The 12,518-nt window shown below is 27.1% G+C and overlaps 1 non-coding gene across 1 annotated transcript; it reads left to right on the top strand.

Moving 5' to 3' along the window:
* Nucleotides 1–6,487: 6,487 nt before the first annotated feature.
* J4E82_011481 lies at nt 6,488–6,560 on the top strand. Its single transcript has one exon. It is a non-coding gene; the product is annotated as a tRNA-Ile (tRNA).
* The last annotated feature ends 5,958 nt before the right edge of the window (nt 6,561–12,518 follow it).

Genomic DNA, 12,518 nt, shown 5'->3' with positions numbered 1-12,518 from the left:
CTGATAAATGTTCGATTCATTTTAAAGGCTTCCCTCTATACAATTTTTCTCAGAATAATGTAAGGAAAATAGTTACTTCCTGTAGGATGTAAAAGGGGAGTTCGAATCTCTCTATTCTGATATGTTACTAAACTCATTATTATTATTACTTTTATCTAATGCTTTTACATCAAGACGAGACAAATCTATCATGTACTCTAGAACAACGATTACAATCTTACTAATATCAGCTTTTATAGCTTATGATAATTTATCTCTTTTATTTTTAGCAAAAGGTATAGGAATATTCGGTGGGTTATTCCATACTATAGCTACTAGAAATTTTTTCCACCTATTTATCTTTTTAATAACTAGCGTTATTTTTTTAATAACTAGCGTTATCTTATTGCTAACTTCATTTTACCGAGATATTTTTTTTACATGACCAGGTTTGGGATTAACAAAATATATTTCAGAACCTATGTTATCTCTCATCGTGAATGGTGAATTAAAAACATCTGGGTTTTACACGGGGAAAGGAAAAGGTAAAGCAATAGATCTTTCTGAAGAAGAAAAACCTGAATCACCACCTAAGTCTGAGACCGATTCAGAGTATGAGGAAGATACTAGGAAAGCTATTGCACTCTCATTACAAGAAAAAAAAGGAGAGTCTTCTAAACGTAGCTGGAGTAAGGAAGATTCTCCTGTAGGATTTGATATGGATAAATTAGCTATTTATATCCAAGATTGAAAGACATCCAAAGATAGCTTTTTAGCCTATGCGAAACTTTATAATAACCTAAAAATCAAACTGGATAAAGAAACGGTTAAAAGTGAGAAAGATCTTACATTATTATCTGAGTATTTGAAGCAATCTAATAAATTTAAACTTCTAAAAGATAAAATGGAAAAAAACTTAATAGAAAAAGGGATAAATCCCTCTGAGCAATTCAATCTTGAAGATCGTTCAGATACAGAGTCTTATTCTTCTTTTTACAGCTCGGATAAGAGTCAATCATCCAACAATTCTCAATCTAGAAGTAAGAAACGTATAAAATATTCAGATGTAGATAATAATTTAAACTTTCCTTTAGGGTTTATTGGGTTCAATCTTATACCGGTAGTACGTATATTATCCTTTATAGTTTCAACTATTTTAGTATTAATTATACATTTAAATATATTACCTATTTTAGATATGTGGTTTTATATAGATTTAAGACTATTCTTTACTTTATTTTTAATGGTTAATTTAGCTAAACTTATGTATAAATGGTATAACACGGCGATTAATATTTATAATCATTACTTGAACAAAGATTATCTGACTATATATTTTAATATTTATTTTTCTATTGTTACAGTGTTATTATATTTTAGTAGTAATAGTGATATTTGTATTTTTTATTGTTAAAAGGTAAAAATTCAAAATATGATTTTATGTCTTTCCTTTTTGTTTATGTTTGCTTGTTTTCCTTTTTGTTTATGTTTGCTTGTTTTCCTTTTTGTTTATGTTTGCTTGTTTTCCTTTTTGTTTATCTTTGTTTCTTTTCCTTTTTGTTTATGTTTGTTTTTTTTCCTGTTTGTTTATCTTTGTTTCTTTTCCTCTTTGTTTATTTTTTTTTCCATAAAAAAAAAAAGAAACTAAAAAAATAAACTTTTTTAAACAAAAATTTAAAGGTGTTAGGTATAGAGATAGATATATTAAAAAGAAATAAGTAAGGAGTATAAGAGCTATGCTGAATGTTTTGGTTGTGATTTTAAAAAAAGGCGTATTATGAACTTATTCTTAAATATCATGTTAAATTTAAACAGAAGTAATTTTCAAGCACATCCTTTTCATTTAGTATCTCCTTCTCCATGACCTTTATATACATCCATTAGCTTACTAACACTTACTACATCTGCAGTTTTATCATTCCATGGGTTTGCTTATGCAGAATACAATTTAATGATGAGTTTAACATCATTAATATTAGCTATGTCATTCTGATGAAGAGATGTAATAGCAGAGGGTACATACTTAGGTAATCACACTCTTGCTGTCCAAAGAGGGTTAAATCTGGGTGTTGGTTTATTTATAGTATCTGAAGCTTTATTTTTCTTAGCTATATTCTGAACATTCTTCCATAGTGCTCTATCACCTGCAGTAGAGTTAGGTGCTATGTGACCTCCTATGGGAATAGAAGCTATTGATCCTTTTGAACTACCATTAATAAATACAGTGCTTTTATTGGCTTCAGGGTTTACTGTTACATATGCACATCATTTTTTAATTAACGGAAAAAGAAGTAAAGCTTTATATGGTCTATTATATACTATCATATTAGCAACTATATTTACAGCACTACAAGGTGTTGAATATTCAGTATCATCATTCACTATTTCAGATGGAGCTTTTGGATCATGTTTTTACTTTGGAACTGGGTTAATTCTAGCCCCTATTTTAAAAAACATATATTTGAAAATTAAAATATCTAACTATTCAACGGTTAAATCTCAAGATAAGAGCTCTAACTCCATAAATTCTACTAGTAATTTAAATCCTAATTGAATAACAGGATTTTGTGATGCTGAATCTAGCTTTTCTGTTAGAATAGCTAAAGATGAAAAAAGGTTTAAATCTTTACGTATAGCACCCATTTTTGCTATAGAACTACATGAAAAAGATTTTGATTTACTTAAAAAAATAAATGCTTTTTTCACAGTAGGTACTATCATAAAAAGAGTTAAAAATGGTAATCCTAGCGTAATATATTCGGTTCAATCCATTAAAGCACTAAAAGATGTAATAATACCTCATTTTAACAAATATAATCTATTAACACAAAAGAGAGAAGATTTCCGTATGTTTTCTTCAGTAGTAGATATACTTTACAATGGTCAACATAAAACTGAAAAAGGTTTAAACAAAATATTATCTTACAAAGCCTCTATAAGTAAAGGTTTATCAAAGTCATTATTAGATATGTTTCCCGATATTATACCTGCGGCAAGAAACCTAATATTATCTACCAAAGATTTTAATCCATTTTGAGTAGCGGGGTTTGTTGACGGTGAAGGTTGTTTTTATGTAAAAACATCCAAGACCCATTCAGGTTATAGAGTAAGTCCGTATTTTTATATAGCACAACATATACGTGATATAGATTTACTAGAAAATTTGGTAATTTATTTAAATTGTGGTTTAGTAGAAACTGTGAAAACTAGACCTCGTCAATCTAGTTATGTAGTCTATAAATTATATGATATTACTAATAAAATAATACCTTTTTTTGAAAAATACTCTTTAAGAGGAAATAAATTACTAGATTTCTATTATTTCAAAAAAGTAGTTAATATCGTAGGAGAAATTAACAAGTACGATGAACATAGTGCTACATTAAAAGAAATTTTAAAAATAAAAAGAAATATGAATAGATATAGATAAATTTTCATTAATTTATTAATTAAAATAGAAAATGGGGTAAATAGCATGAAACTCCATCATTATTATAAGGCGCTGCCATAAGATAATATGGACAATGTGCGGCGAAGCATGTATTTAATAAATTTTTAAAAAAAAGTTACAAAAGCAATAATCTTTATTTTAAGGGATACATGAAGCCTCAACGACTAGTAGATGAGTACTTTATTTACAATAATTCTACCACGAACACCCCACATTTATAAAAAATAATACTTTATAAAAAATAATACTTTATAAAAAATAATACTTTATAAATGAAGACATAGTCTGAACCATTCTGATAAAGAATGGATATAAGAGATAAAGAGCTCTTATGATAACAAATTTGTCCACGGATTAATTACAGCAGTCCCTACCAATTCTTTTATGTCGTTAGGTAATCAATTTAGTGTAAAAAACAATTCAGTTCTTACTTTAGAATCAAATAAAAAATTAATTCATTTAGATAAGAATTTTATTGATTGATTAGTGGGATTTACCGACGCGGAAGGAAATTTTAATATTAGTTTAAAAGGTTTACAAGATAACAGATATAATAGTTTAAATTTAACTTACCAAATAACTCTGCATATAAATGATTTATCTGTTTTAGAACATATTAGAAACAGATTAAATTGTGGAAGTATTTCTAAATCAGGAAATAAATGTAATTATTTTGTAAATGATCAAAAATCACTAGTAAATGTAATAGTACCTATATTTAATAATGTAGAGTTAAAGAGTTCTAAATTTTTTCAATTTTTGAATTTTAAAAAAGCAGTTCATTTATTAATAGATAAAAAGCATTTAACTTTTAAAGGTAAAATAGATATCTTACAATACTATCGTGATATGATACTCATAAATCAAAATTCTAAAGCTAGAGAAAATATGATAATAGGTAAGTACTGATTAATAGGATTCACAGAAGGAGATGCGACTTTTAGTTCAAATAAACTAAAACCAAAAATAAAATATGAAAATCATATAAAAGAATTAGAATTATTTAAAAGTATTTTAAATTACTTAAAGCATGGTAATTTATATACATCGGATAGAAGATCAGCAGGTTCTGTTATATTAGAAATAAATAATATTAATATTTTAATGAACAGAATAATACCTACTTTTTCTAATGGTATGTTGACTAAAAAATCTTTAGATTTTGAAGTTTGATCTACAATAGTTAAAATTACTTATTATGGGTACCATACATTAGATGAAGGTAAAGAATTAATTAATCTCCTTAAATCTAATATGAAGAATTTTAGATTAAATCCTTATTTTCTTACAAACTATGATCAAAATAAAGCGTTAATTGAGCAAAGGTTAAATTATCTATTGTCCTTGCCAAGTCCTTATGAAATAAAAGAGGGAATTATATTTTTAAGAGGTACTGATAAATTAGTGTCGAAATTTTTTAAAATAAAAGTAGAAGATACTAATGGTAAGGTACAATATTTTACTAGTATATCTGATTGTAGCTTAAATCTTAACATACCTAGTAAAACTATTAAAATTTGTTTAATGTCAGGAATTCCCTATAAAATATACACGATTAAGTTTGATACCGTTATTTAATAGAGTTGACAGAAAACGGGGTAAATTGCATGGAACTCCTACTTCACCATTCATATGTGTTTATGTAGGACAATATGCAGCCAAGCATATATTAAATAAAATTAAAAGGAATATATGAAGGTTCAACGACTAGTAGGTGAGTACTTTATTTACAATAAGCCTACCACGAAAACCCTGCAATCATTTATTGATTGATGACATAGTCTGAACCCTTTTGAAAGAAAGGGATGTAAGGGATAAAGAGCCCTTACGATAACAATTATTGTACATGTAATGATAGGTACAGCATTTTTAGCTGTTGGTCTATGACGTGTATTAGCATATCATTTAACAAATAACCATCATTTAGGATTAGAAGCTGGTATTCTGTATTGACATTTTGTTGATGTTGTATGACTATTTCTATTTGTGTCCATATACTATTGAGGATCTTAAGATACATACTTGTATAATTTATGCCAATACTTCTACTAGTACTCATTCGGATATAATATATAAAACCGAAGGGTGTAGCAACGATGATGGTGATAATGGTGGTACTGATAACAATGATGGAGCCAACGAGGAGGAGGAAAGTTTTGAATTAGAAGAAGAAATACAACATATTGAAAAACTAATGAGAAATTCAAATGATGCTATGATTTTAGATGAAAAACTTCCTTATTCTGAAAAAGAGAAAAATTCACACTTAAATGATCTAAGAAAGGATCCTCATGTTAAAGAATTTTTTGAAGGGAAAACTCCTAATGTAAGCGATTTACCAGAGTTAAATAAAGCTCTTGTAGAATCTAGGAATGAAAAAATAAAAGAATTATCTGAAGCTAAAAATTATGCTAATGATGAATCATCTACTAATTCTCTAAGAGATCTATCTAATTCAAGTTTGCATCAATCAGATAATACTTTAAACAAAGAAGATAATCATAACTATTCGGGTTATAAAGTATTACCTAGTTTATTAGAAACTATAATAGAAATTTTAAATAAACTATTCGGGTTATAAAGTATTACCTAGTTTATTAGAAACTATCATAGAAATTTTAAACAATATTTTTGGTTAGAACTTTTTTCTCTGACTTTTTTCATATATTATAATATATGAAAAAAGTCAGAAGGGATAGGTACAGCATTTTTACCTGTTGGTCTATGACGTGTACTACCATATCATTTAACAAATAATTATCATTTAGGGTTAGAAGCCGGAATACTTTATTAACATTTTGTTGATGTTGTATGATTATTCTTATTTGTGTCCATATATCATTGAGGATCTTAACGTTTAATAGTTGTTTACAGTAAACATGTTATGAAAACAGTTCCCTTGTGTTTAAATTACATGCGGCAAAACAGTATAACATATCCCAGTAGATAAATGTTTTTTATAGCTGGAAGATTGCAAGATAGACTTATGTTTCTACAGCAATCGGGGGAGAAGATTCATTTAGGATTTACCTATTATTATTAAAGCCCCCATAAAAAAAGAAATTAGCTCAATTGGTAGAGCATCCGTTTTATATGCGGCAGGTTAAGTGTTCAAATCACTTATTTTTTTTTTAACTTTTTGCGAATGATAAGTATACAATAAGGAGATGAAATGGAAGAAACATTATAAAGCCTTAAAAATACTCTATCTAGAGTATAAGCAGGGACTAGGAGAAAGCATCCGCTTTACACCTGAGAGGTTAATTGTTCGATTCACCTATTTTTTCAACTTATTTTTCATAATTACATTCCTATCTTAAAGGGAAAATGGTTAATTTTAACGATAATAAACATAAAAAATCATAGAAATGTATTAAGGATGTACAATATTAATTAAACTTATAACTTTCATTGTTTTCCCCGCCCCCCTAATTTATACCAATAATTCATAATAATATTCTATGTTAACCATATTGAAAAATAAACAAAATAGTTTTAATGATAAACCATTAAGTACTAACTATATTATAGAAAAAAATCAAAAAATACAAAGTAATTCTGAAAGAGATGAATATAATAACATTATTTTTTATACGTCTTCTAATAAAGAATGATTTAGTAGTGTATACTCTTACAATAAATCTTACATTAAATCTTTAATAAGTAACGATGCTGTATTAAATAAATTACTTAGAAGTTATTGTAATATGCTACAAGATAAAATAAAAATTCTTTTTAAACGTAGACGTGATAACAAGATTCGTTATTCAGCAAACAAAATATATGCAAGTAGAGTTGAGCTAAAACACACTAACACAAAACTTTTTATTACATTACATATATATAATAAACAAAAATTATCTATTGAGTGGTATATATTAAAAATTCTTGTACTTGTAAAATATATAAGTTACAGAAAACTATTTGCTGATGGAAAAAGAGGATTTGTACCAAACCATAAAAACAGAATACCTGCTTTATTAAAGAATAACTTTTTCATATTTAGAAAATGAAATATGGCTTTCTTTAAAACAAATAACAACTTAATAAGATACTTCCTAGTAAATTTAAGAAGAAAATACCTTAAGTTAAGTAATATACCTACTTATAACATTAGACTTTTAAAAAAATTAGTTAGATTACAAAAAATATTATTTAATTCATTAAAATTACTTAATTTTAATAAATCTAAATTCAATAGCTTAAATCTAAACTTAAGAAATTTAGGTTTAATTAGTTTAATTGAAAAATTATATTACAAAAAGGTAGAAATTAACTTAGTTGAATTAAGATCTATACATTTAAATAGTGACGTATTTTCATCAGCAGTAGCTTTAAAATTAAGAGATAGGAAAAATAAAGCAGTAAGAGTTTTAAGAAAAGCTGTTTTACAAATGGTAAGAATACCTGATTTACACACACTTATAACATTTGATGATAATATTGAAGCAATGAACAAAAACAATATTATAAATACCATAAAACAACAAGTAGTAAGTGGTGTAAGATTTGAAGCATCAGGTAGATTAACAAGACGTTTAACAGCTATGAGAGCGGTGTTTAAGTATAGATATGCAGGTAGCTTAAAAAACATACGTTCCTCATTTAATAATAAACCATCTACTATGCTAAGAGGTCACGTTAAATCCAATACACAATATACTCTTATTAATTCTAAGACAAGAAATGGTACTTTTGGGTTAAAGGGTTGAGTTAGCAGTCATTAATTAATGCTAACTGTGGATTTTTCACATTTTATAGAGCAATATATTTACTTAGTATTGTGTATATCCTATATACCTACAGCTATATATGATATTTACTTAGTATAAAAATATCATATATACCTACTGCTATATTGGTTATATTTTTATAAATTCTCTCATGGGTTGAAAAAAACATATACTTGTTCTTTTCTACCCTGCTGCTTATTTTTTTTTTGTTTAACTGTTTATTTTTTATAAAAAATAAACAAACAGAAAAAAAGAAACTAAAGCAACCAACAATGTCAAAAGGAAAAAAAATTATAAAAGCCCTTATTTGTTTTTGACGTTATTTCTTTTTATATTTTTCTAGTAATATCTATATAAATTATGTCGAAAAATATAAGCCGAAATTACTAAAAAAAATAAGAGGGGTATAATGGAAATAAAATATATTAGATAAAGTTACTACTTTATCCCGAAAATACACAAAAATAGATCTGTAGAAAGTATTACATACTTCTACAAAAGGAGAGCTAGGTGTAATATTATTAACAATATAGAATTTATTTGTAGGTTCGATTCCTAACATCTCTTATAGTGAAAGGTTACAAGCGGTTAAGGGCGTTTTTTCACTTTTCCCTTTTGTTCTACTCAAAATTATAAAAAGGGCCAATCCTCCCGGGGTAGTGTGAGATGAGTGTTGATAGAAAAACACCTTTCTCTCATTAGGAAGCCCAATAAATACAAAAAACTTGTCTATTAGTACAGGTGTACTTGACAATAATAAGCAGGTATGTAATGACTGTTATAGTAAATTATTTTATTATTATAGTTCTTGTATTTGTAAAACACCTTAATTTATGTCAACAAGCTCTTTTGTACGTACAATTCATTCAAATAATGATATATTATAAAATACAATATATACTCCACCAGTATATTTATTGTGCCCTAATTAACACAGCAAAGTCAAAAAAGTGTTTTAAACTAAAGAGCTAGTAGCATAAAACCTTTTAAGTACTAGTTAGGAGGACTTATTTTATTTCCATACTAAATTGTTTATTTCCATACTAAAAATTTTTATATATTTAAATAGTTTTTAGTTTCTTTTCTATTATAGGATCTATGTTAATAGAATACTTATAATACATAGAAAAAATTTTAGAAAAGTTACTTTATACTTATATATAAAAGATATACTATCTTCTCTCCTTTTGGAGACTAGAATATATTATATATATCAAAAAAAACTTTTTTGTAGTATTATATTTAAATACATAACACATTTAAATTTATAATTAAAAAAATTTTATTTACATAAATTTTTGTTAATTTATAATAAAGGTATATTACAAGGCATTATTTCAAAACTATATAATATACATGGGACTAGTATAATAAATGCAATAACTATTGGTAATAAAACAGTTCAACAATAGGACATAAGCTGATCGTAACGAATACGCGGGAATGAGGCTCTCGCTCAGATAAAAGTAAAGATCATTACACAAGTTTTAAGTCCTATTACCACACCACTTATAGTTGTTCCTATTACTGAATTGTAATTATCAAAGTCAATTACATTAAAATTAGTTTCATTTTCTGTTAGATACATATAACTATCCCCTGCAATAAATTGCACTAAATAAAAGTAAGGATATAGATAATAGTTAAAGTCAAACAGATAACCACCTAAAAATAATATACTATTTAAAATACAAATAAGAATTATACTAGCATATTCAGCTAAAAAGAAAAATACAAAAATAACAGCTGAATGCTCTGTCATAAACCCACTTACAAGTTCTGATTCAGCCTCTGCTAGATCAAACGGAGCTCTATTTGTTTCCGCTATAGATCCTATAAAAAACACAATGAATATAGGAAATAAAGGTACAACATATCAAATAGCTCTTTGAGCTTCTATAATAACAGTTATGTCTAAGCTACCTGCTAATAATACTACTAAAAGTATAGCAGAACTTAAAATTAATTCATAACTAATTAATTGAGCTGTACTTCTTAAAGACCCTAAAAAAGCATATTTAGAATTAGCTGACCATCCAGCCAGCAGAATTCCATATGTAGCTAATGAAGACATAGCTAACATATATAATATACCCAGATTATAGTCTAGTAGCACTAAACCAGGACCATAAGGTATTACAGCATATCCTAATAATGAAAAGATTAAAGTTATAATCGGACCCAGGAAAAATAATACTATATTGGCTTGTGTAGGAGAAACATACTCTTTTAATAAAAGTTTAAGAGCATCAGCAAATGCTTGAAGTAGACCATATCAACCCACTGCATTAGGTCCCAGTCTTCTTTGCATGCTAGCCATTGTTTTTCTCTCAGCTATAGTTACAAAAGCTACTGTTAATAAAACAGGTACAGTAACAGCCAATACTTCAAGAACAGAGATAATTGTTGGAAAATATAACATTTTAAATTTAGAATAATGATCTTAAAATTACATTTAGTTAAAAAGTATATTTTAATAAATCAAGTTAATTATCTATTTAAGTCGCATAGATTATATATTTTAAAATAAAGGCGAATTAAGCAATTTTTTATGTTTATTATCGTTAAAATTAACCATTTTCCCTTTAAGATAGGTATATAATTATGATAAATAAGTTGAAAAAATAAGTGAATCGAACACCCTCCGCGAATTTTTTTTCTTTTGCCAAAACATATAAGTAACCATAAGCAAAAAAAAAATAAGGTAAAACGGATGCTCTACCAATTGAGCTAATTTCTTTTTTTTTTGTGGGGGCTTTAAGCAAAAGTTTATTTTACTCTTCTCCCCTCCCCTAATTGCAGTATAAAATTTGTACTGCAATTAACCAGTTAATTCATAAGATGTATATACTGGGATTTGTTATATTATAATAGATAAAAAAATTACTATAAATTAGTGATTTCACCTTTTTCATAACAAGTATGGTGATATAACCGTTATTTTACTATTATGTGTGTCTAATAGCTAAGTAAGTCAATCTGTAACAGCTTGCATAGTTTCAATAAGGTCCATGTGACCTTTTAATGATAATTCAGCAGCACTTTGTTTAATAGAAATGATTTGATCTTTTGAAGCTTGTGTAATACCCTTTTTACTTAACTCTGAATCTGCTAGCTTAAATATCTCTCTTTTCTAATCTTTAATTATCTTTATATCAATTGCTACTAGCTCACTTGCCCTAAAAACACAGTTGTCTTATTGTACTCTCATTTCTCGGCCAGTAGATAGACCTAAAACAAAATCGTTAAGCGCACGAAGACCACCCGTTAGTTCTGGAGAGACTGGAGAGACTGGAGAGCTTTGTAAATGAACAATCCTTGGCATAGTAGAATTACTATTTTAAGACAATACTAGTGATAAAGATATAAGTAGTGCTAGAGTAATAATAGAATTATTAATATAGGAGTTAAATAAAAGATAAAAGATTAACCCTATCAAGATATACAATGCATAAGATGTAATAACACCAGTGTTTAATTTAGCAATATTACTACTTATATTTAATAATCCTTTCTCTAACCCATAAGGACCTAAATACTCTACGGATCCTTTATCTATTACTTTAGTAGTTTGTCCACCAAGTTTTAGTACAATACCTGTAATGTATCTGTTGTAAAATAGTTCTATTAAGAAACGTTGATTGAAGAAACTAAATATGTTGTAACCTACTCTAGATAATTTAAAGTAAATTAGTATAGTAGATAAATATTCAGACAACACTATAGCGATTACACTTAATGAAATAGTAAATATTAAAGGTAATAACTTAAATAGAGTTGGTACTCCAAATTCAGTATCTAGCATTATTTCATGAGAAGGATGTATAAATAAAGCATTATCTGAAAAGAATCCTGAACCTAACCCTATAAACATGTCTTTTGTTATAAACCCAAAGAATATTGAGAATACAGCTAAAATCATTAAAGGTAAGCTCATAAAGATATCACCTTCATGTGCTTGTTTATAGTTTATTAAAGGTCCATTAGGATTAGTTAAGAATGTTAAATACAACACTTTTACAGAGTATAATGTAGTAAACATTGCTCCTATAGTAGCTATTATATAAACAACAGTACCAGAGAAATAATATTGACCATAAGCAGATTCAAGTATAAAATCTTTTGAATAGAATCCTGTCATAAATGGGAATGCAACTAAGCTTAAAGAAGCTATAAGCATTACAGAGTAAGTAAGAGGTAGGAATTGTCTCAATCCTCCATATCTTCTAAAATCTTGATTATCCGCTACAGCGTGAATTACTGCTCCAGCTCCTAAGAATAATAATGCTTTATAGAAAGCATGATTAACTAAATGGAATAACGCTATGTTATAAGATGATAAACCTACAGCTATA

The sequence above is a fragment of the Alternaria postmessia genome, assembly GCF_024291825.1.
Source record: "Alternaria postmessia strain BMP 2775 chromosome Unknown scaffold_210, whole genome shotgun sequence".
Classification (NCBI taxonomy): Eukaryota; Fungi; Ascomycota; class Dothideomycetes; order Pleosporales; family Pleosporaceae; genus Alternaria; species Alternaria postmessia.
The sequence above is the reverse complement of the archived record's forward strand: the minus strand, read 5'-3'. Positions and strand labels throughout refer to the sequence as shown.